Source organism: Cryptomeria japonica, chromosome 4, assembly GCF_030272615.1.
Source record: "Cryptomeria japonica chromosome 4, Sugi_1.0, whole genome shotgun sequence".
NCBI classification, from domain to species: domain Eukaryota; kingdom Viridiplantae; phylum Streptophyta; class Pinopsida; order Cupressales; family Cupressaceae; genus Cryptomeria; species Cryptomeria japonica.
Window position 1 is genome coordinate 254739850 of NC_081408.1, and position 21823 is coordinate 254761672.

The following is a 21823-nucleotide window of genomic DNA, read 5'->3' on the forward strand; positions in this document are numbered from 1 at the left end:
TCCTCTATTTATCAAATAGACAGCAGTATGTACAACATCTACCCAAAAATGTAAGGGCAATCCAGCATGCAATCTCATGCTCCTCGCGTGTTCCATGATAGTCCTATTCATTCTCTCTGACACACCATTTTCTTGTGGAGTTCCTGGAACTGTCTTCTACTTTTGAATCTGATTTAAGGAGTAGTAATCTTCAAATGTTTTGCTACAATACTCACCTCTATTATCTGATCTAAGACACTTCAACTTTTTTCCCGTTTCATTCTCAACCAAAGCTTTCCATTTCTTAAAAGTTTCAAAAACATCTGATTTTTGTTTTAGGAAATATACCCATGTTTTTCTGGTTGAGTCATCAATAAAAATAACATAATAACAAGAGCCACCAAGAGATGATACCTGAACCAGTCCCCATACATCTGAATGTACGAGCTCTAACTTCTCACTCTTCTTCTCTTTCCCAACCTTGAGAAATCTGACTCTTTTCTGTTTACCATAAACACAGTTTTTACAAAACTCTAAATCAATCTTCTTTAGTCCTGGCAATAGATTTTCGGAGTGAAGCATTTTCATCCCTTTCTCACTCATGTGCCCAAGCCTATGGTGCCACATTATCGAATCTGTTCTTGCAAGATTTATTGTTGTTGTCCCTGCAACAACTTTATCTGTAGCAGCTAAGGTAGAGTAAGTGTTACCAGTACACAGATATGATGTGCCTACCTTCGCACCTTTAGTTACTACTAATGATCCTTTAGTGACCTTCCACATACTGTCTGAGAAGGTAACTATGCAACCTTCACTACCTAGTTGCCCTGCAAAAATTAATTTTCTTCTTAAATTAGGAACATGTCTTACCTCCTGCAGAAACTAGTCATTACCATTCTGCAACTTGATCTTTATCTTTCCTTTTTCAACAATTTGATAGGGCTCGTCATCACCCAAATATACCTGTCCAAAATCACCTTGAACATAATCCTAGAAAATATTTTCTATGGGGTGTAGCATGAAATGAAGCCCCAGAATCTATTACCCAGGAATCATTAACATTTTCCAAACATAAGATTAAAGCATCTTGTAAAGTATAACTTGCAATATTAGCTTCCTTACTGTCATTTTCATTTTTGTCTCCTTCTTTGTTTTTTCGAGACCAACAATCTTTCTTTAGATGACCAGGCTTTCCGCGGTACCAGCAATCTTTCTTTCCTCTAGATTGAGAGCGTCCTTTCTTTGACTTCCCTCATGACTTCTCATTCCCAGGGCCTTTTCCTCTTTCCTTTGATCTTCCTCTGTTCTCCACATTCAAAACACTACCCGATGCTATTGGAGTCTCACCTGTGCTTTTCCTTCGCATTTCCTCGTTTAGGATAACACCAACAATATCATCAAATACAAAAGTATTTTTACCAGAGACAGAGTTACTTACAGCCATAACCAAGCTATTCCAGCTTTTTGTCAAAGAACATAAAATCAAGAGAGCCCTAACCTCTTCTGCAAAGGTAATTTTTACCAAAGACAATTGACTGGTAATTGTATTAAATTCATTTAAGTGCTCTGCTATAGATCCTCCCTCACTCATTTTCAAATTAAACAAACGCTTCATAAGAAATACCTTATTCGAAGCCGAGGGTTTCTCATACAACTTAGCCAATGTTGCCATCAAATCTACAGTCGTTTTTGCTTTTGTTATATTGAATTCTATAGACGGCGCAAGGCACAATCGAATGGATCCCAGTACCTTTCAATCTAAAATGTCCCACTCTTCATCTGACATTATGGTCGCTTTCTTTTCCTTTCCTTCCAATGGCCGCCACAAATCCTTTTGATACAGGTAATTCTGCATCTGCATTTTCCATAACTGATAATTCTGGCCGTTAAACTTTTCGACCTTGAATTTGGAATCCTCCATTACTCCCACTCAAATCTGAAAGTCCTGCCAATTTACAGAAAACCTCGCTCTGATAACAATTGTTAGGGTTTCAAGCAGATCCGAAGTAAATATGAACTAACAATTATATGCAGATTTAAATACAAAAGATAAAGAAATAAAACAAGACACAGATAACACAGAGATTTAACGTGGTTCACCCAGAATGGGTTACGTCCACCATACACAATCGTCCAATCTTTCTTATTATCCAGCAAAAATAGTACATCAACCTTACAATGTCTTAAGCATCCCAGTCGCTTATAACATGCATTTTTAGGGCAACAAACAAAGTCGGCCTTTTTAGGGTTTTATTACGATGTCGGTTTTCATCAACGAAAAATGGCCAAAAAAAATTTCTTGGGGGCTCCCGCCCCCGGACCTCGGCGAGGATACGTGCTGAGTGTATAGTACTTTGTTGATCAGTCGCCACATTTTAACACAAGGTTGGGCGGAAAAAGCGCCTAAATCTTGTTCTCCTCTTCACTCAAAGGACTAAAAGAAAGCAACTCAGAATAGAGATCGATGGATGTATCTCACCTTCTTTCTATTTGTATATTACTTAAGGTGATATGAAAGCCTAAGTAGGGAATAAGGATATATATATATATATTGAGAAATTTGTACCTTTCATTTTACATGAAAATTGTATTTAACTCTTTGATATCTATGTTTTTTTTATCAACTTATTGATACTCTTTTTTTATATTATGTATGAAATAGACTTCTTAATTGACCTCTAAGTTTATTTATGAATAAATAGTAGATTATGTCTTCTAGATTAATTTACGTCTTTACATTTTGGTATCAGAGCATAGGTTTTATAACACTAGGACCTATGAGTCACTTCGCAAGTTGAATTTGGAGAATAATAATTTTGTGTTGAAACTTATAGAGATGGTGTGAACAAAGCAAACAGCTCATAAGTCAGTAGCTAGATATGCTCACTATCTGAGGGTCAAGAAGGATCCTATATCTCCTATCATATATGTTATGGATAACCATCCAAGTGGAGGATGGATCAATGAGGAGGACAATGTTCCTCCTGAAGTGAAACCAGTTTCTGAAGAGAAAGAAAGTGTGGAGATAGTAATAGGTCTTACTGAATCCCTTACTGAAAAGACTATCCCTATAGAGGAAGAGGAGCCTAAGTTAGAATATTCTCCAATTAGGCCAATTGTGATAAGCTCCGATGAGTCCAAGAAATATTCTCCACTGAGTGATAATAAATCTGAAGGTTATAACCCCCTATGTTCTAGTGAGTCTAAAGGATATACTCCCATGACTCCTCCAGAAGAGTGATATATTATGTAATAACACTTTTATTATCAATGAATAAAGATGTCCTTCTTTCTATAATAAATTTGAGTTGAATGTTATGTTTTTGTGTGATTCCTATGATGATAAATATGTACTTTTGACCTTAACTTATATTATAAACTTGGATGAAATAGATTTGTAAATTATCTATGTCTTATTTAAGTTCTATATTGTTTCTGTCCAATAGTAAATATGGATATTAATCTCTATAGTTATATTGTAAGGGTAGATTTTAGGGAACATTGATTAAATAGAAGTTATGGAAATCATAACCTTGCTAAATATTCTTCTTTTTCGCTAAGAAATATCAACATTTCCCTGATACAGAAATTGTTGAATAACAATGGGCTTAAGGACCACAAGGGATGGGTCTAGTAATGGGAATGAAAGGCTAGAACAAATCCTTGATTTACTAAACCAGCAAAGTGCCAGAATGAATGGACTCAAGTAGGAGGTTTGAAGGGTCAGAGAAGTCCAACAGGAAGCTCCAAGGGTTGAAGAGCAACCAAATAACCAAGCAAGGATTGACGAAGAGCTAGCTAAGGACTTCAAAAGAGTAGCCCCACCAAAGTTTGATGTAAAAACTATTGGTGATGGTGAAGAGGCATGGGTGATAGAAATGGAAAATTATTTTGGTCTTGGCAACATGTCCAATGAAATCAAGGCAGTTCGGGCTGCTCATCAGCTTTCTGGCAAAGCTCCTACTTGGTGGGATAATGAAAAGTCCGAAAGGAAATTGCAACCAAGAGATATCACTTGGGAATTTTTCTTGAAATCCTTTAGGAAGATGTGGCTTCCTTAGTTATTCTTCAATAAGAAGATGACTAAATTTCAAAACCTAACTCAAGGTGGCATGTCGGTAGCTCAATACTGGTAGAAGTTTACCAACCTCCTTAACTATGTTCTGTAATATCAGATGGATGAGTGATTCCACATCCAAAAGTTCATTTTGGGTTTGAGAACCCATATAGAAGCATAAGTGGATATTCATAATCCACTAACTATGGAAGAGGTATTTGAGAAAGAGACCAAGCAAGAGCAGAAGTTGCAGCAGTTGGGGAACTTCCATAAAAATGTGAATAATAGACCAAATTTTGGAAATAGGAATTTCCAAAGGAAAAACAATGACAACAATTAACAAATAAGGAATCTAAAGAGGGGACCCAACACTTAGGAAAGAGGAAGAGTGAATCAGGATGGTAACAAGAGAGAAAACAATAACACCAATGTCCGATAGAATTTGGACAGAGGAAGGTCGGGTGGCCATTCCAGACCTAGGGACGAGTGTTACAATTGTGGAGGGAGTCATTATGCCTCGAATTCTCCACAATGTACCCCTACACAAAGAGGAGAAAATCAGCAAGGAGCCTCTCAACATCAGATTCACGTTGCAGTCAACAATCATCAAGCTGATTTCCAAGCCTCGCCTATTCAGATGACGGGTAAGCTTTTTGGATAATCAGTTTCTATTTTAATAGATACAGGAGCTACTAAATGCTTTATTGATCCTAAAGTAGTTTCTAGAATATCTGTTAGAATTGGTTATATTTCAAATGCATGGATGGTTCAATATGTAAATCGAGTAGAACAGAGGGTAGATACTTGTCTATTTTGCAGTGAACTAGAACTTTCCAGTTTCCAAACCCACGTTAACCTTTATGTGGCATCATTAGGATCATATGATGTGATCTTTGGTATCAACTAGTTGACAGAGCATAAATCCATAGTAAACTGTGAGGATAAGGTCATCAGTTGCATTGATGATTTTGGGAATTTAGTTGAAATTTTTGGGTCTCAAAAGCCTCTTGAATTGAGATACATTTCGGCAATGCAACTCAAGAAGGCCCAAAGAAAAGGATGTTCCATTATTGTTGTCATGGTAAATTATTTGAATAATGTTGAGAAAATTCCTAAGGATTATCTTGTCCTTGTAGAGTTCCTAGATGTCTTTCTAAAAGATCTTACCAAGTTACCACCTAAGAGAGAGTTTGATTTTTCTATAGAACTCTTACCTAGAATGAAGGCTCCATATAGAATGACAACAACAGAACTATATGAGCTTAAAGCTCATTTGCAATAATTGTTTAGGCATAGATTTATTAAACCAAGTGTATCCCCATGGGGTGCACTAGTGATCTTTGTAAAGAAGAAAGATGGTACTTTAAGGCTATGAATAGATTATAGGATATTGAACAAAGTAACCATCAAGAATAGATATCCTTTACCAAGGATAGATGAATTGTTTGATCAAATGAAAGGTGCAATGGTATTCTCCAAGATTGATCTTCGACTAGGATATCACCAGTTAAGAATTAAGGATGAGGATATTCCTAAGAGTGCATTCTGAACACGGTATGGGTACCATGAATTCACAATTGTACCATTTGGTTTAACCAATGGCCCAGCAACATTCATGAACCTCATGAACAGTATTTTTAGAGAATACTTGGATGATTTTATTCTAATCTTCATTGATGACATTTTGATCTATTCTAAGAATGAAGAAGAACATAAGAAGCACCTGAGGATAGTTTTACAATAGTTGAGAGATCGTAAGATTTATGGAAATTTTCTAAGTGTGCCTTCTTTCAGGAAAAGGTGCATTACTTAGGTCATGTCATATCCACTGAAGGAATTTTAGTTGATCCTACAAAGATAGAAGCAATAGTAGATTGGCCAACACCTCAGAAGGTTTCAAAAGTTTGAAGTTTTATGGGACTTGCAGGATATTATAGAAAGTATGAGGAAGGATTCTCTAGGATAGCAGCACCTATTACTTCACTTCGAAAAAAGGAAAAAAGTTTGAATGGACTGAGAAGTGTGAGGAGTCATTTTAACTTTTGAAGCACAAATTGACAACAACACCAGTATTAACTATACCAGATCCCAATGGACATTTTATAGTAATTACAGATGCCTTAGGTGAAGGTGTGGGAGAAGTGTTGATGCAGGAAAGAAATGTGGTTGCATTTGAATCACGGAAGTTGAAGCAATATGAGATGAATTATGCACCACATGACTTAGAACTTCTAGATATTGTTCATGCATTACAAATGTGGAGGCATTACCTTTTAGGAAATCCTTTTGAGATAAAAATGGATCATTTAGGATTAAAGTATATCTTTACACAACCTAACCTTAATGCAAGATAGAGAAGGTGGCTTGAATTTTTAAGTGAGTATGACTTTGGTATTGAATATATCAAAGGGAAGGAAAATAGAGTAGTTGATGCTCTCAGTAGAAGAAGACACCTATCTTCTATGGTTACAACGAAGACAAACTCGAAACAACAAGTGTTGCAGAACCTTCCAAAAGATGAACATTACCTAAGGGTTAAACAAGCCTTGGAAAAAGATTCATCAGATCATCATTATGATGGATATGAGATAGAACCTGAGGGTATTTTGAAGTACCAAGGAAGGATGTGCATACCTCAAGGAGGAGATTTAAGGAAGTTAATACTGTTGGCAAATGCACACTCCAATGAAAAATTGTAGGTGATTGAAGATATTGTCATTGATGGCAACCTTACAATCATGTGACAGCGACAAGAAAGTACAGGCACCAGCATCGGCAGACTCTACACCGACATACAGATCGCCGACACCCAAAAAGAAGATTACCAGCACCATGGCCAACAAGAATTTTGTGTAAATGTATTTTGTAATTAATTGTAAAATCTTTTGTAAGCCGACATGGCGGATTGTAATATGACTCATATATGTATGAGATCATTGTAGATCATTTAGTGTGTAAAGTATGAAAATAATATAGTAGACCTAATGTGTGAACTATTAGGATAAGGGTTTATGTATATTGTAGAACTTAAACCAGTACTGAATCTGGCATAGAAGATGCTCATCAGAAGAAATACAAGACATTGGATTTGTATAATCCAATTTTGTAAGTCAGTGTGACTTCTTTTGTAATTGAGCAGTGAGCTCTAGGCACTTGGCCTTCCTACATGTGCAGGCTCCTATTGTAAGCAGTAATATTCCCATATTGGCCGGTAAGCGAATATTGTGGGTCACAAATCCCACTGAGGTTTTTCCCACACCGGATTTCCTTGTTAAAATATTGTGTTATGGTGTGTCTCTTATGTTGTGGTTGCTATTCTTATTTACTACATTATTTTTGGTTTACCAGTACATAGTTTTAATATGCTTTTCATGTTATAAGTTAAGAAAATCTTCCAACTGGTCAAATACTAATTCACCCCCCCCCCCCTCTCAGTATCTTGGGGAATCCTAAAAATTGGTATCAGAGCCTGGTCCTCTATTTTCAAAAGCCTAACAGCTTGAGGAAGATCTTGTCACCAGTAGAGATGGAAAACTTGAGAAAGCAATTGGAAACAACTCTTTCAGACTAGGATACAGAAAAAGTGAAGAATATCAAACTTGAAGATGATCTAAAGGTTGCTCAGGATATTATTCAAGGACTTTGAGAGAATTTCACTATTGTAAGAAACAAGAGAAGAGAACTTTGTGAAAAGATGCAGAATGATGAAGATGAAAAAGAAACTCTTAATGATCTGGTGAACCAACTGAGACAAGATAATTATACAATGAAGAATGAGATGCGGGATATGACTATGAGGTTTTGTAAAGAAATTGAAGATAGAAAGAAGAATGAAGATGATTTGGCTAGAAGACTAAATGATGCTGCAAATAAAAATCTAAGACTCGGTCATGAGAATGATATGCTAAAGATAGATCTAATTCACTTAGAACATGATAAAACTGAACTCATGAGACAAAAAGACTTCTTGGAAAATGAATTGGCTATTGGAAATCAGCACAAGGAGAAATTCAAGAAAAGTTTAGAGGAACTTGATGACATGTTGAAGAATCAGAAACCTAATGGTGATACAAACGGCCTTGGCTTTGAAGTTGGTGAAAGCTATGGTACTGCAAACAAACATGAACATAGAAAACCGGTAAGACAACCTAATGCTTACAAATTTAATGGGAAATGCTTTAACTGTAACAAGTATGGTCATAGAGAAAATCAATGTAGATATAGAAATTATCAGAACAATAATACACACACCGGTCAATGTTCTAAATGCAACAAAATTGGTCATAATTCAAAAAATTACAGAATGAATGTAAGATGTTATGTTTGTGGAAGATTTGGACACCTATCTAATCAATGCAGAACACATACTGGCATAGGATATGGGAAAGCTATTCAGAAAAATAATGTAACTTGTTATGCTTGTAACAAGATTGGACATATTGCTAAATTTTGTAGAAGGCATCACCGGCAAATAACAAAGGTCCTAGCTTGAAAGGTAAAGAAAAGGTTGATGAAGTAAAGCAAGAATTCTCAAAACAATGGATTAGAAAGTCAGATCAAAATGTTGATGGGAATACTCCTCCACCGGCAGAACAGAGTAACACTCCACTGGTAGGAGACTCTTCATCTAACTAAAGGAAAATCCTTTGGGGGTCTGGCAACAAATTGAAAAACTTGCTATTATACCCTCAATTGATGGTAAGAAGTTGAATTACTTCTTTACCGGTAGATGAGTTAAGTTGTGACTTAATCGAAAAGCATTAAGTGTGGTAGTTGGTGAAAATAACATTATAAAGCAGGTCTTTTGGCTCCTTTTTCATTCACCAAGCATTCAAATCTTTGAGAGTACGAAAATTCCCGAGCAAAGGCATCCTTAGCGAAGAAGTGAAGCAGTTCATCCAAGCACTCATCCTAAAGGTAGTTTGAGGTATTTATAACTATGGCTTCCTCATCCAGTCCTGAATTTATTGTAAACCCTACTGTGATCAAAGTTATCAAGCACCCTAGACCCGTATTCAAGCTTGTTCCCAAAATAGCAAAGAAAGATGATACCCTAGGTGCATTTTCTCAAATTCCTAAGGGAGTAGTATATGTTGAAGACCCTAGGATAAACATACATTATCACATAGAGGAATTAGGAGATGATGAAATCAAGAACATGTATAGAACTGTGATTTGTGATGAAAATGGCAATATCAAACCGAAACACAAGGTAATAGAAACCCTAGTTTTTATGGATATTCTTAGCATTCTTGACTTCCCTGAAGATGTGATAAGAATAGTCCTAAGAAGAGTCCATGGTGAATTATTTTGGTTGGATTCAATTCATAATATCACCAAAGAAGTCGTTAAGGCAGTAACAGGGTTACCTTCCACCGACAGCAGGCCTGATAGAACAAAAAAGGTCCCAAATGACATAGTGATAGCCCTAACCGACACAACATTTGACAAAAGGTCTCTAAGGGTAAATGATGTGAAGGACATCAATGTCATATTTGTTAGTATGATTATAGGCTACAAAGCTATGCATGCAAATAGGTTAAACTCCGTATCTAGCTTATGTATCAAAAGTGCATATGACATAGTTAATGATAATGCTAGAATAGATGTGTGTGAATGGCTCAAAGATGAATTGATAGACAATCTGAAGAAGATAAAGGGAGATATGAAAGAAACCTTTGGATTTGGAAACTTACTTGTATGTATAATGTTGTACATTATAAAGCAAGTACCCGGTATTGGTAGAAAAGATTTTGGCTTTGATATACTGGTAGGAAAGCAACTATTGGATCTATTAAACAACATGGGAGAAAATAGAGAGAAAAACATAAATGAACATTTTCAGGCACTAAAGGATCGAATGAAGATAAGAATAAGACTATCACAAGCAATTGTAGATAAATATCAGAAGGAAATATGCTTTGTAATTAAAAAGGATGAAATCTTGATGGAGGCAGTTGTCCCTAGGACTATCTGGGTAACTGAAATGTGATATGAAATAGATGATAACATTATTGAAACTTATGCTAAAGCCCTCCTCAAAGCACCAAAGGAACCCATTGAGAAAGTCTTTGGCAGTGCTAAAACAATAGAAAGTCGAATTCAGTCTAGGAAAAGAGTTAAGAAAGTTGAACAAATAGTGAGAAAAGGCACTAGACAAGCAAAAGCACTTAAGGAAGATGTATTGAAGCAAACTGGTATCAAAGAAAGTGAGTTGGAAGGACTTCAACCAGAAACTCATCTTTCACCGGTTGCAACTTCCTCTGAGAGTGATATACCGACAATATTCAAAAGGGTAGAAAGGAAAAGAAAACCCTCACCAGTACCCTCACCTACTCCTAGAAAAACAAGACAAAAGAAACAGGCAGTGAGGCCTCCAGCAAAGAAGTTAACACCTAAGAAGAAGAAGGTAAAACAAGATATTGCTCCACTGGATAAACTCTTAAGTGAAATAACAGAGGATGGAAAGTTGAAAAACATTAGCAAATTGTACAACACACTTTCCGCTGATGACAAAGAGAGCATAGAAAATAGTGTAATGTTACACTTAGATATTTACAAGAAATTTTTGATGGAAATTGTTGATGAAATGCCAGCTGATTTGTATAGAAGACTAGAAGCTAGAAGGGTAGCTATTGTTGAGCTGGACAAGAAGATAAAAATTGAAAAATTACTTGCAGTGCATCCAGTAAACTCACCTGATGAGCTAGACAAATTAATCAGTGAAGCAAACCGGACAGTATTTTTAACTGCTCACTGGCATGTAGCACTAATGGCAGGGAGAGTGAATGAGATAACGGAAGAAACTACAGACCAATGGGACATATTCTTTGTTGAAAAAGAGAAACAAGAAGAGTTACTAAGACCTAAGACCATTAAGGTATATCAAAAGGATAGGGATAAGGGGAAAGGTAAGGTAGGTGGACCTCCAAGCTTAAAGATAATTGATAACCTACCCCCACCTCTTTCGGATACTCCACCAGTACAAACTACAGACAATCAACTGGCTACAGAGAGTATGGAGACTCCTCAAGAGGATACGAATCCTGAGTCTGAAATTTTGTACACTATGAATATAGATACACAGGAGGTAAATGTTGTGGTTGACAGAGAAACCATTGAGGATAAAAGGGAAGATGTGACTACTGAGTCACCGACTGCAGATGTTGAGGTTGAGGTTAATGATACTATAAACACAAGCACAAAAAAACCTACTCAGACAGAGAAACTGACAGAAGACACCACTGGTAAAACATTAGAAGAACCGGTAGACAGAATTGAAAAACAATCAGGAGAAACGGCAATGGATAGTGCAGAGGTACAAACAGAGAAACCAAAAATGCATACAGAGACTACATCTGAGAAACCGGTTGTTGAGTTCTTAGAAAAACCTTTTGAGACACAGATGGAGAAACTAGAACAAAAACAAGTTGATGTACAGGTTCAGACCAAGACAGTGCCACCGGCTAAAATAGAAAATCCTAAACCTTTGCTAATAGAAATGCAAACACAAAGTGGCCTACTAGAGTTCGAAACAAGCAAGGTTATCACTACAACTGACAGCATGGAGATTGTAAAAATAGTTGGGCAGACATCTAGTACTTCAATGACAGAGTTCAGAACAACAAATGTAATAGAAGTATTATTGGATTCTATAAAGAAAATCACTGAGTGTAATGCACAAGCCTATAAGGCTATCGATGACACAATTCCCATTCTTAAATTGGTAGCACCCAAGAGCATTATGGATGATAAAGATTCTTTAAGTCAATTAGACACATTGTCTAAATTCATTACCGATAACATTTTGACAGTTGATCAAATCATTGAAGACACATTCAAAGAGAGGATGAATAAGGAGAAAGAAAAATTCTTTGAGGAAATAGTAAAGAAAAATAAGAAAAAAACATAAACCTTATTACCGACACTAGGAGAAACAATTTTGGATTTCAAGAAACTGTACAGGGACACATGTAAAACTGACATCTTGACACAGGACATAGATTCAGAGATCAACAAAACACAAACTAAGATTAACAATATTGCTGACAATCTAATAGGCACATCAAATTCATTTTTGGAAATAGAAAAGAAAATTGTTGATCTTGAAGAGAAGATTGAAAAGTTAGAGAAGGATAAAGAGAGAATAAAGGATAAGGCAAAGAGCTTAAAATGTAAACTTGGTCCCAAACTAGATTACCTCATTTCTTTGAGAAAAGAAATATCTGAGGCTCTAGTTCCCAGACTCAAAACACTGGAAGAGAAAATGCACATACTCACCAGTATAGTTCAGAGAACATAAGAGACATTACAGGACAACAAAAGATTCAGCGGCAATTTAAATTTGGTTTTGGCAGATATTTTCTAGATTGTAACTCACTAGTTACAAAAATCTAGGCAGGAATCATACTCCAATGACAGTGAATGACAACCTTTTTCATTGATGTCAAAGGGGGAGTAGTGAGATGAGAAAAATAATCAGAACAAGACATCATCAGCTCAGCAGGAGCAAACATTTTTGGGCACACAGTTTTGGTAAGATAATTTTGGCAGATTCTTTTTGACATCATTTTGGACACCTTTTTTATTTTTCTCATGAGCGTTGCCATCAATGCCAAAGGGGGAGATTGTTGGCAAATGCACACTCCAATGAGAAATTGTAGGTGATTGAAGATATTGTCATTGATGGAAACCTTACAATCATGTGATACCGATAGGCAAGCATAGGCATTGGTACCGACAGACTCCACACCGACATACAGATCACCGACACCCAAAAAGAAGATTACCGACACCATGGTCGACAGGAATTTTGTGTAAATGTATTTTGTAATTAATTGTAAAATCTTTTGTAAGCTAACATGGTAGATTGTAATATGACTCATATATGTATGAGATCATTGTAGATCATTTAGTGTGTGGAGTATGAAAAGAATATAGTAGACCTAATGTGTGAACTATTAGGATAAGGGTTTATGTATATTGCAGAACTTAAACCGGTACTAAATCTGGCATAGAAGATGTTGATCTGAAGTAGTACAAGACATTAGATTTGTATAATCCAATCTTGTAAGTCAGTGTGACTTCTTTTATAATTGAGTTGTGAGCTCTAGGCACTTGGCCTTCCTGCATGTGCAAGCCCCTATTGTAAGTAGTAATATTCCCTTATTGGCTAGTAAGCGAATATTGTGGTTCACAAATCCCATCGAGGTTTTTCCCACACTGGGTTTCCTCGTTAAAATATTGTGTTATGGTGTGTCTCTTATGTTGTGGTTGCTATTCTTATTTACTGCATTATTTTTGGTTTACCAGTACACAGTTTTAATATTCTTTTCATGTTATAAGTTAAGAAAATCTTCCAACCGGTCAAATACTAATTCACCCCCCCCCTCTCAGTATCTTGGGGAATCCTAATAAATACTGCAGGAGATGCACAATACACCTTATTCTGGACACCCTGGAATAACAAAGATGGTAACTGATCTGAAATCTTTGTATTTCTCACCTAAACTCAAAATAGAAGTGGTTGAGTATGTTGCACAATGTTTGGAATGTCAGAGACTAAAAACTAAACATGTTCATCCAGTAGGACTTTTATTCTAACATGTTATACCATAATACAAGTGGCAGGTAATCAGTATGGATTTTATCCAAGGATTACCAATGAGCAAGAATAAACATGGCAGTATCTTAGTAGTGGTGGATAAGTTGACTAAGGCCACATATTTCATACTTGGGAATCTCAAGGATGGATCATTTGTTCTTGCCAAGAAATTTGTGCAAAAAAAATTTTGATTACATGATGTTCCAGAAACAATAATATCTGATAGGGATACTAGGATGACTTCCAGAATCTAGACAACATTAAATGCAACATTGGGAAGAAAACTGAATTTTAGCTCACCATATCATCCTTAGACCGACGGCCAAATAGAAAGGGTTAATCAAGTAGTGGAAGATCTTTTGCGGATGTATTGCATGGATCAATAGTACAAATGGGAGGAGTACTTGCCTTTAGTTGAATTTTCTTATAACAAATCCTTTCATGCATCATTAGGGATGGCACCTTTTGAAGCACTCTTATGGGTGAAAGTGTCACACACCTATCAGTTGGGATAGACTAGAGGATAGGATCATTATTGGTCCAGATTTACTTAAGGAAATGGATGAGCAAATGGTGCTAATAAAGAGTAGGTTGAAGGAAGCAGTTGACTGACAGAAGAGTTATGCAAACCGAAATAGGACTTACAGACAATTTTTTGTAGGAGATAAAGTCTTTTTGAGAGTCAAACCTCATAAGAGCTCTATCTCATTTGAAAAATCATCAAAGTTGGCACCAAGATATGTGGGACTCTTTGATGTACTGGAGGTTATCAATCCAGTTTCTTATAGATTAGCTTTACCCCCTACTCTAGCTCGAATCCACAATGTGTTTCATGTTTCTTTATTGAAACCTTATCATGCTGATGCATCTCATATTCTTGATTGGTAATCTTTACAAGTACAAGATCCAGGGGTGGTGCTAGTGGAGCCCATCTGAATCCTAGATCAGTGTAGCATGAAGCTACGTAGAAGAGATTTCACTCAATATAAGGTTCATTGGGACCAATATTTTGAGGATAGTGCTACATGGGAGGATGCTGAGATGATTGACCGCCATTTTCCTCATTTGCTTTCTGAGGAAATAGTTGCTTATCATTTGAGATATCTTTGAAACAATTATTTTGTTTTTATGATGTAAACTTGGATAGCAAGTATGCTTTGGTTATTATTTGAAACTTGGAGTATGGTTGACATTTTTATGAGATATAATTGTTATGTGATTATTGTTTGAGTAGTAATACATCTAGAGGATGTCTCTTCCAAAAGGGGAAGGATGTCACAAACTGTATTTTTGATAATGTGTATTTAAGAGATATAATGTAGGTTTTTATATATGCATTGAAATTGAAATAGATATGAGCATTTATTTTTATGATAATTTAGTTGTAAGGAAATGATGTATGCATTTTAACCATGCAATATGTAATTTGATAACTACTATTATCTTAATTGGGGATTGTCAATGTTGAAGAATTATTGAGTGCAAGTGATGCAGGGACAAGTGAACGAAGTTGAAGGTGAGAACATGACTCAGGTAGAGTTGTTTTTAACTTATGACTTCGGTAGACTAGGGGAATCTCACACACCACAATAGAAAATTGTTTGTGCAAATATGACTTTGTCAAGGCATCATTGTTTGAATTGTGACTTCATCGATGTTTATTTTATATTGAGATTATTGGAGTAAAAATTAGTCGTTACATTGATTGCATATTTGAAAATGTAAAATAGTTGAGAAATTAGGGTTAATTAATTAGCGAGTTAACATTTTTAATAAATCTGATTTAGAATGTGAACTTTATGTCAACATGATTTCAATGGTATGAAGTTGATTATTTTGTTCCTTGAGAAATAAGTATTATGGTCTTGTCGATTAGGTAATTGTATAAATTTCGTATACATAAAGATTCGATAATTATTTATAAGTTAAATAATTTGGAAAAGAGTTAGTGATTTAATGATTTAACGTTCCTTATATAAGATGATTTAATGTTCCTTGTATAAGAGAATGTTATTTTATTAATGATCATTTTGTTTACAATGATACAAATTTCATATACATATTATTTAGATAACTTTCAATTCAATCATATATATATGTATGTATGTATGTATGTATATATGTATGTATGTATATGTAGGTGACTATGAATTATGTGTACTTATTTGAAATTACACTTAACTGATTATTTCCTTATTATATAAACATGACCATTCAAAGTAATGTATTTATGAATGTACATATATAAAATTATGATTTTGTATTTTATTTATAAAACCTTTTTACATATAGACTTTCTTTAATATAATTATGTAATATATGTATATTTATATGTCTAAAAATAGGAAAGGTGTCGGGTCAAAATCTCAGGTTAGTAAGAAGCCGATGAAGGTAGTCGACTTGGAACCATGACTAGCAGTAAACGGCAAAGGAAACCAATGGTAGGTAGTCGACTTGGCACCACAACAAACTTAGAGTTTGGCAAGATGATATCCATCGACATAGAAAAACATGGCAGATACTTGGCAATGATGGTGACAAACCTGCACATAACAAACCCTTAAGTGTTTGTAGTAGAATCCAACGTTGCATGCTATCCGATGGGTTAGCAGAGGAGGTCGGTAGTAATGTAACTGTTTTATCTACCATCAGCAGACCACTCCACAACCTTAGTTTATGGCTAACTAAAACCTGTAGAATACTCCCTCATTCCATGGTAACTGTAGTTGACTACTAGCTTCCAAGGAGATAGCTTTGAAATAGTCCACGATCTTTGGCTTTTAACCGCGGGAGGGAAGAGTTACTAGGCACGTGGTGCCATAGAGTTAGAATAGTAGATGTTAGAAAGCTACAGACTCCACAATCCATGGTGAGAGGAAGTCGACTCATCTTCCACGACTGTAGTAGATGTTACTTAGTTTCCACTTCTCTATAGACGTGAGATAGTTAAGTTAGAGACCTGTCAAAATGTAGAAAAAGACTTCAATTTGATAACCATAACTGAGCCTCAAACTTAGGAGATATCATAGGGGAAATTTAGAATAAATACATGCATAAGATCGAGAGGAAAGAGGAGGAAAAAGATAGAAAATAGCAGAGGAGTAGATAGATATAAAGTTAGAATTGTAGACAGAGAGAAAGAGTTGTTGTTAGCAGAGATAGAAGAAGTATAAAAGATCAGTGAGAGAATTTTGAGTCATCAAGGAAGACGTAGATCCATTTAGAGGAGGCACGATAGAGATCTTTCAAAACCAGTTTCAAGCGTAAAGAGGTCAGAATCTTATTTTATTTTGGTTATATTTGCAATAAGGAAGTTAGAGAGTTAAAGCTTTGTATGTAGTATAAGATTTCTTTTATGATATCCCATATTTTAATGGAATATGTGTTTTTATTCCTTGAATAGATGAAGAAATAAATCTTTAGGTGGAATATATATTGAAGTAGTTAAGACGGTTAATTTTATTCTTTTAAGAATGTGTGCTCATACTTTATTCCTTTATATGAAAGAAATTTATACTTGTGATACACCTTTTTACTTTGTATCTATTCGAAAATTGATGAAATTATATTGCTTTTCAAATTACGAAAGATTGTATTCAATTAGGTGAAAGAGATTAAATAGTGTTTATTATACGAAAGTAATAGGGATGATGTTATTTCAATTAGTCAAAAGATTGTATTCTTAAAATGTATTCTTGTTTGTGGGAACCAAGCTAGGGATAGGCTTGTGTATAGAAAGTTACCTTCCAGGACGGGTGCCAAATATGGAATCTATGAGAGAATAGTTGCTTTTCTCAACTACTTATTTTTTCTATGCATGGAATTATACTTGGCCGAGTAATGAATTGAATTATCCATAGAAATAGATGGAATTCTTTATTTTATGCTCTCTACCATATCCTTGCATGATAATTCTTGTTTCTTAAAAGAATAAGAAAAATGAAAATGCTTGTATCATCTAGGCACGCACCAAATTCCCTCTTATCTTTTGAATTCTTTGGTTGGAACAATTCGTGCAAGGTCGAGTATTCTTGATTCACCAAGAATTTCGGGGAAGCGTAAGCTTCAAGGTTGGGCAGAAAAAGCACGTGAATCTTGTTCTTGTCTTCATTCAAAGGACTAAAAGGAAGCAACTCAGAATAGAGATCAATGGATGTATCTCACCTTATTTCTATTTGTATATTACTTAAGGAAATATGAAAGCCTAAGTAGGGAATAAGGATATGTATATATATATATATATATATATAGAGAGAGAGAGAGAGAGAGAAATTTGTACCTTTCATTTTACATGAAAGTTGTATTTAACTCTTTGATATCTATGGTTGTTTTATCAACTTATTGATACTTGTTTTTATATTATGTATGAAATAGACTTCTTAATTGACCTGTGAGTTTATTTATGAATAAAGAGTAGATTATTTCTTATAGATTAATTTATGTCTTTAAAAGTTGAGCCTTCATGGTCTATCAAAAATATCATTTTTAAGGCCAGAGAAATTATTACTAGCTTTCAATCTATCATTATTAGGCATGCTTTTAGGGAAAAAAATGTCATAGCAGACAATCTTGCTAACCTTGGCGTTATTTCCGAAGGACAAAGCATATGGAATAGTGAAGATAATATTGATTTCAATATTAAAAACCTCATTAGAAAGGACATAATTATGGGAGAAGAAGGATTGCATTTTAATCATGGTAGTATTAATGATTAATCATCAAAACTTTAGAAAGGTAATGATAGCTCGTCAGAAGGGTAGAGTGTCAAATAAGAATATTAAAAAATCACAATCTTTGTGGGTGTGTATTTTCAAGATTGCTTTGAAGTTGCAGAAGCAGAAAAATTGCAGAACGAATTCAAGAATGGGAGGTGATCTTAGAAGAGAGGAACCTGATAACATTTCTAGATGGCAGGAGATGTCTAAGGTATGGACAAAGCTAGAGAAGGGTTTCATGATGCCATTCATGGAAAAACTGGTGGATTATGACAAAAGCAGAGTTAACCTGATGGTTACTAGAGTGACTGAAATTTGGAAAAATGGTACTTTAAAAATCCATGGTGTCAAATTCAAGATGGACGCGGACCTCATCTCTATGGTCATAGGTATGCCCCATATTGGCCTCAATTTCTTTAGGGACCTAAAAGTCTCCAATAATGTTGTGAAGCTCTTTCCATGCAAAGATAAGGAGAGAGCGAAATTAGGCAAAGTGTTTTGGGGGAATTATGATGCATCTAATATTAAAATAATTTGGGGTTTTGTACTTAATGCCATTATGGAGTATATCATCATGGAGGGTCATTTCATTAGGGTCCATACCTATCACTTTGTGCTTGTGAACCACTTTAGGCATGAGAAAAGCGTGTCTCTTCCCTATTACCTTTTTAGGTCCCTGTCGCGCTCATTGAACATGCACAGTAAGAAACCCTCTTCTCCTGTGCTACATTATGGCCTTATTTTGCTCATTTATGAGCATTGTAAGATTTTGGCAATTCAGGAAAGCAAAAGGTTGTCGGTGTCACAGGGGAAAGGCAAGAGGAAAAGTGAGGATCCTGGGCCTAGTAAGGATGAGCAGAAACAAAGTAAAAAGGCTAAAAAAGACTCTATGGAGAAAAAAGTTGAGGACACGGATTTGAGCCATAAACATAAGGATGCAGAGGTTGATCCTGAGGATATGGGAAAAGAAGGAAGTGATGTGGAGACTGATGATACTAATAGGGAGGAGAGCTGGAAAGATGAGGAAGTGGGGGAAGAGGAAGGAAGAGAAGAGGAAGATTCTGATCAGAACAACCCTACCCAAAGCACGAGTAATGGTAATTTTAACAACCAGCCTATTGAGGAGTAGGACAACCAGATTAATTAGAAGGAAAGGGAAGTGGAAACTAAGAAAAACAAGGATAAGGAGGATACGAGCAAGCAAAAGGATAGAGATGGAGATAAGATTATTCTGGATAAGCTCAAGAACCAATATGATGCTCGTCTGGGTTTTGATAGTGGGTATATGAAAATAAAATGGAAAAAAATGCTAATCAGCAGGAAGAGCAAGGACAGAAAGGTGAAAGTAACCTGGAGTAGTGGAAAAAGGTAATGGATGAAAAAGTGGAGAAGCTTGAAGTTCAGATTAGCAAGCTGGAGGAAGGAAAGACAGCCATGAATAACTTCTTGATTCTGATTCCGGATATCCTCAAATCTGTGACCAGGAACACGAAGGAAATTGCCAAATACCTTGATCACCCTAGCCCTACCAAACCTGTTGTGGACTTTGATGTTGATTATGCTACTACTGAGGCTAGGAATGTGGTTAGTGCTCCTAGAGGTGTAGCCAAAAGGACCAGTGCGAGTATGAAAAAAGTTGTGTTGGCTTCTTGCAAGGAAATCCTAATTCTCATAGATAATATCAAAGAAATGCAAGGGATTAGCAAGAAATTGGCTAATGCCCTTATAAAAATTATGTAATTTGTCTTTTCTCTATTTTTTGTTGGTTGTTGCTAGTTGTGTTGGGCTTTTGTGTTGGTTTTTGCCCAATTCTTTGTTGGTTTTTTGCAGTCTACCCCATCTTGTTTCTTAATGCTCTTATCTTTTAAGGTTCTTATGTAAAGGGTTGCAGGGTCCCTTCAAAACCTATTTTTCCCGTAATAAAAAACATAGATGCAAACTATGAAAATATCATTACCAATACATTGGATATACAAGGTAGGCTCTAAGTGGCTTCTATTGAATCCTTTCTTCATGAAATAAATGTCAATTCTAGCATACCAGGAACGAGGAGCTTGCTTCAACCCATAAAGGGCTTTCTTCAACTTGTAGACTAAGTGTTCTTTTTTCTGGAACTTCATAACCCATAGGTTGTTCTACATAAACTTCCTCATCTATGTAACCATTAAGGAATTTTGATTTCATATTCATTTAAAATATGAGCAAAATTTTATGCATAATCCACTCCAAGAGTTTGTGCAATCCCTTTGGAAACTAGTCTTGCCTTATGGCATTCTACTGAACCATTTGCATGATATTTGACTTTGTAAATCCATTTCACACCAATCACCTACTTACATTTGGGAAGTGGAACTAATTCCCAAGTATTATTCTTATGAATGGAATTCATTTTGTCATTCATAGAATTAACCCATATGGGTTCTTTCACTGCTTCTTCATACATAGAGGGTTCAACTTTAATTGTACTAAACAAAGAAAAATTAGCAACTGGATTTATATTGGTACTCCTTTGATAAACATCAACTAAACTCAGTACCTTTCGTGGAACATAATTCAAAGGTGATGGTGGAGGTGAATCTTCACCTGATTTTGTGCTACTTGAAGAACTAGGTGAGCTTGGAGGACTAGAACTGGAGCTTTAACTTCCACTTGAGCTTGTGGCGAGAGGAGGAGGAACACTGTTATCTTCCATGTTGATTTTTATTGATAGATTTTTTTGCACATCATCTTTCCACTACCATACTCCCCCTTCATCAAAAATCACATCCCGGCTAACTATCCATTGCTTTGTCTCGGGATTATACAATATGTAGCCTTTAGTTGTAGTAGAGTAGCCCACAAAGATACATAGTTGGGATTTGGCATCCAACTTCTTTTGCTTTTGATCTGGAATATGCACATATGCCAAGAATCCAAAGATGTGAAGATGAGCCACTAAAGGCTTGTGACCACTCCAGGCTTCCTTTGGAGTTATATTTTGAACTGCTTTCATGGGACTACGGTTGATAATATATACTATAGTGGCGACTGCTTCTCCCCAAAAACTATTTGGAAGATTTTTTGTCTACAACATACTTTGTGCCATTTCCATAATGGTATGGTTCTTTCTTTCAACAATACCATTTTGTTGAGGTGTATATGCAGCTATAAGTTGTCTTTGGATGCCATTCTTAGCATAAAAATCAGCAAACTCATTAGAAGTAAACTCTCCCCCTCTATCAATTATGAGTATCTTGACAAGATACCCACTTTGTTTTTCAGCCAGTGCTTTAAAATTATTGAAACATGCAAAGGCTTCAAATTTTTGCTTCAAAAAATAAACCCAAGTGTTGCGAGAGTAATCATTAATGAATGCCAAAAAGAAAAGGTTCTTACCCAATGATGGCTCTTGCATATCACCACCGATAAATTGTCTCAGTGATGCTCGCCAAGTGCACACCCTAAACAAACTTCTTATTTTTCCTTGAT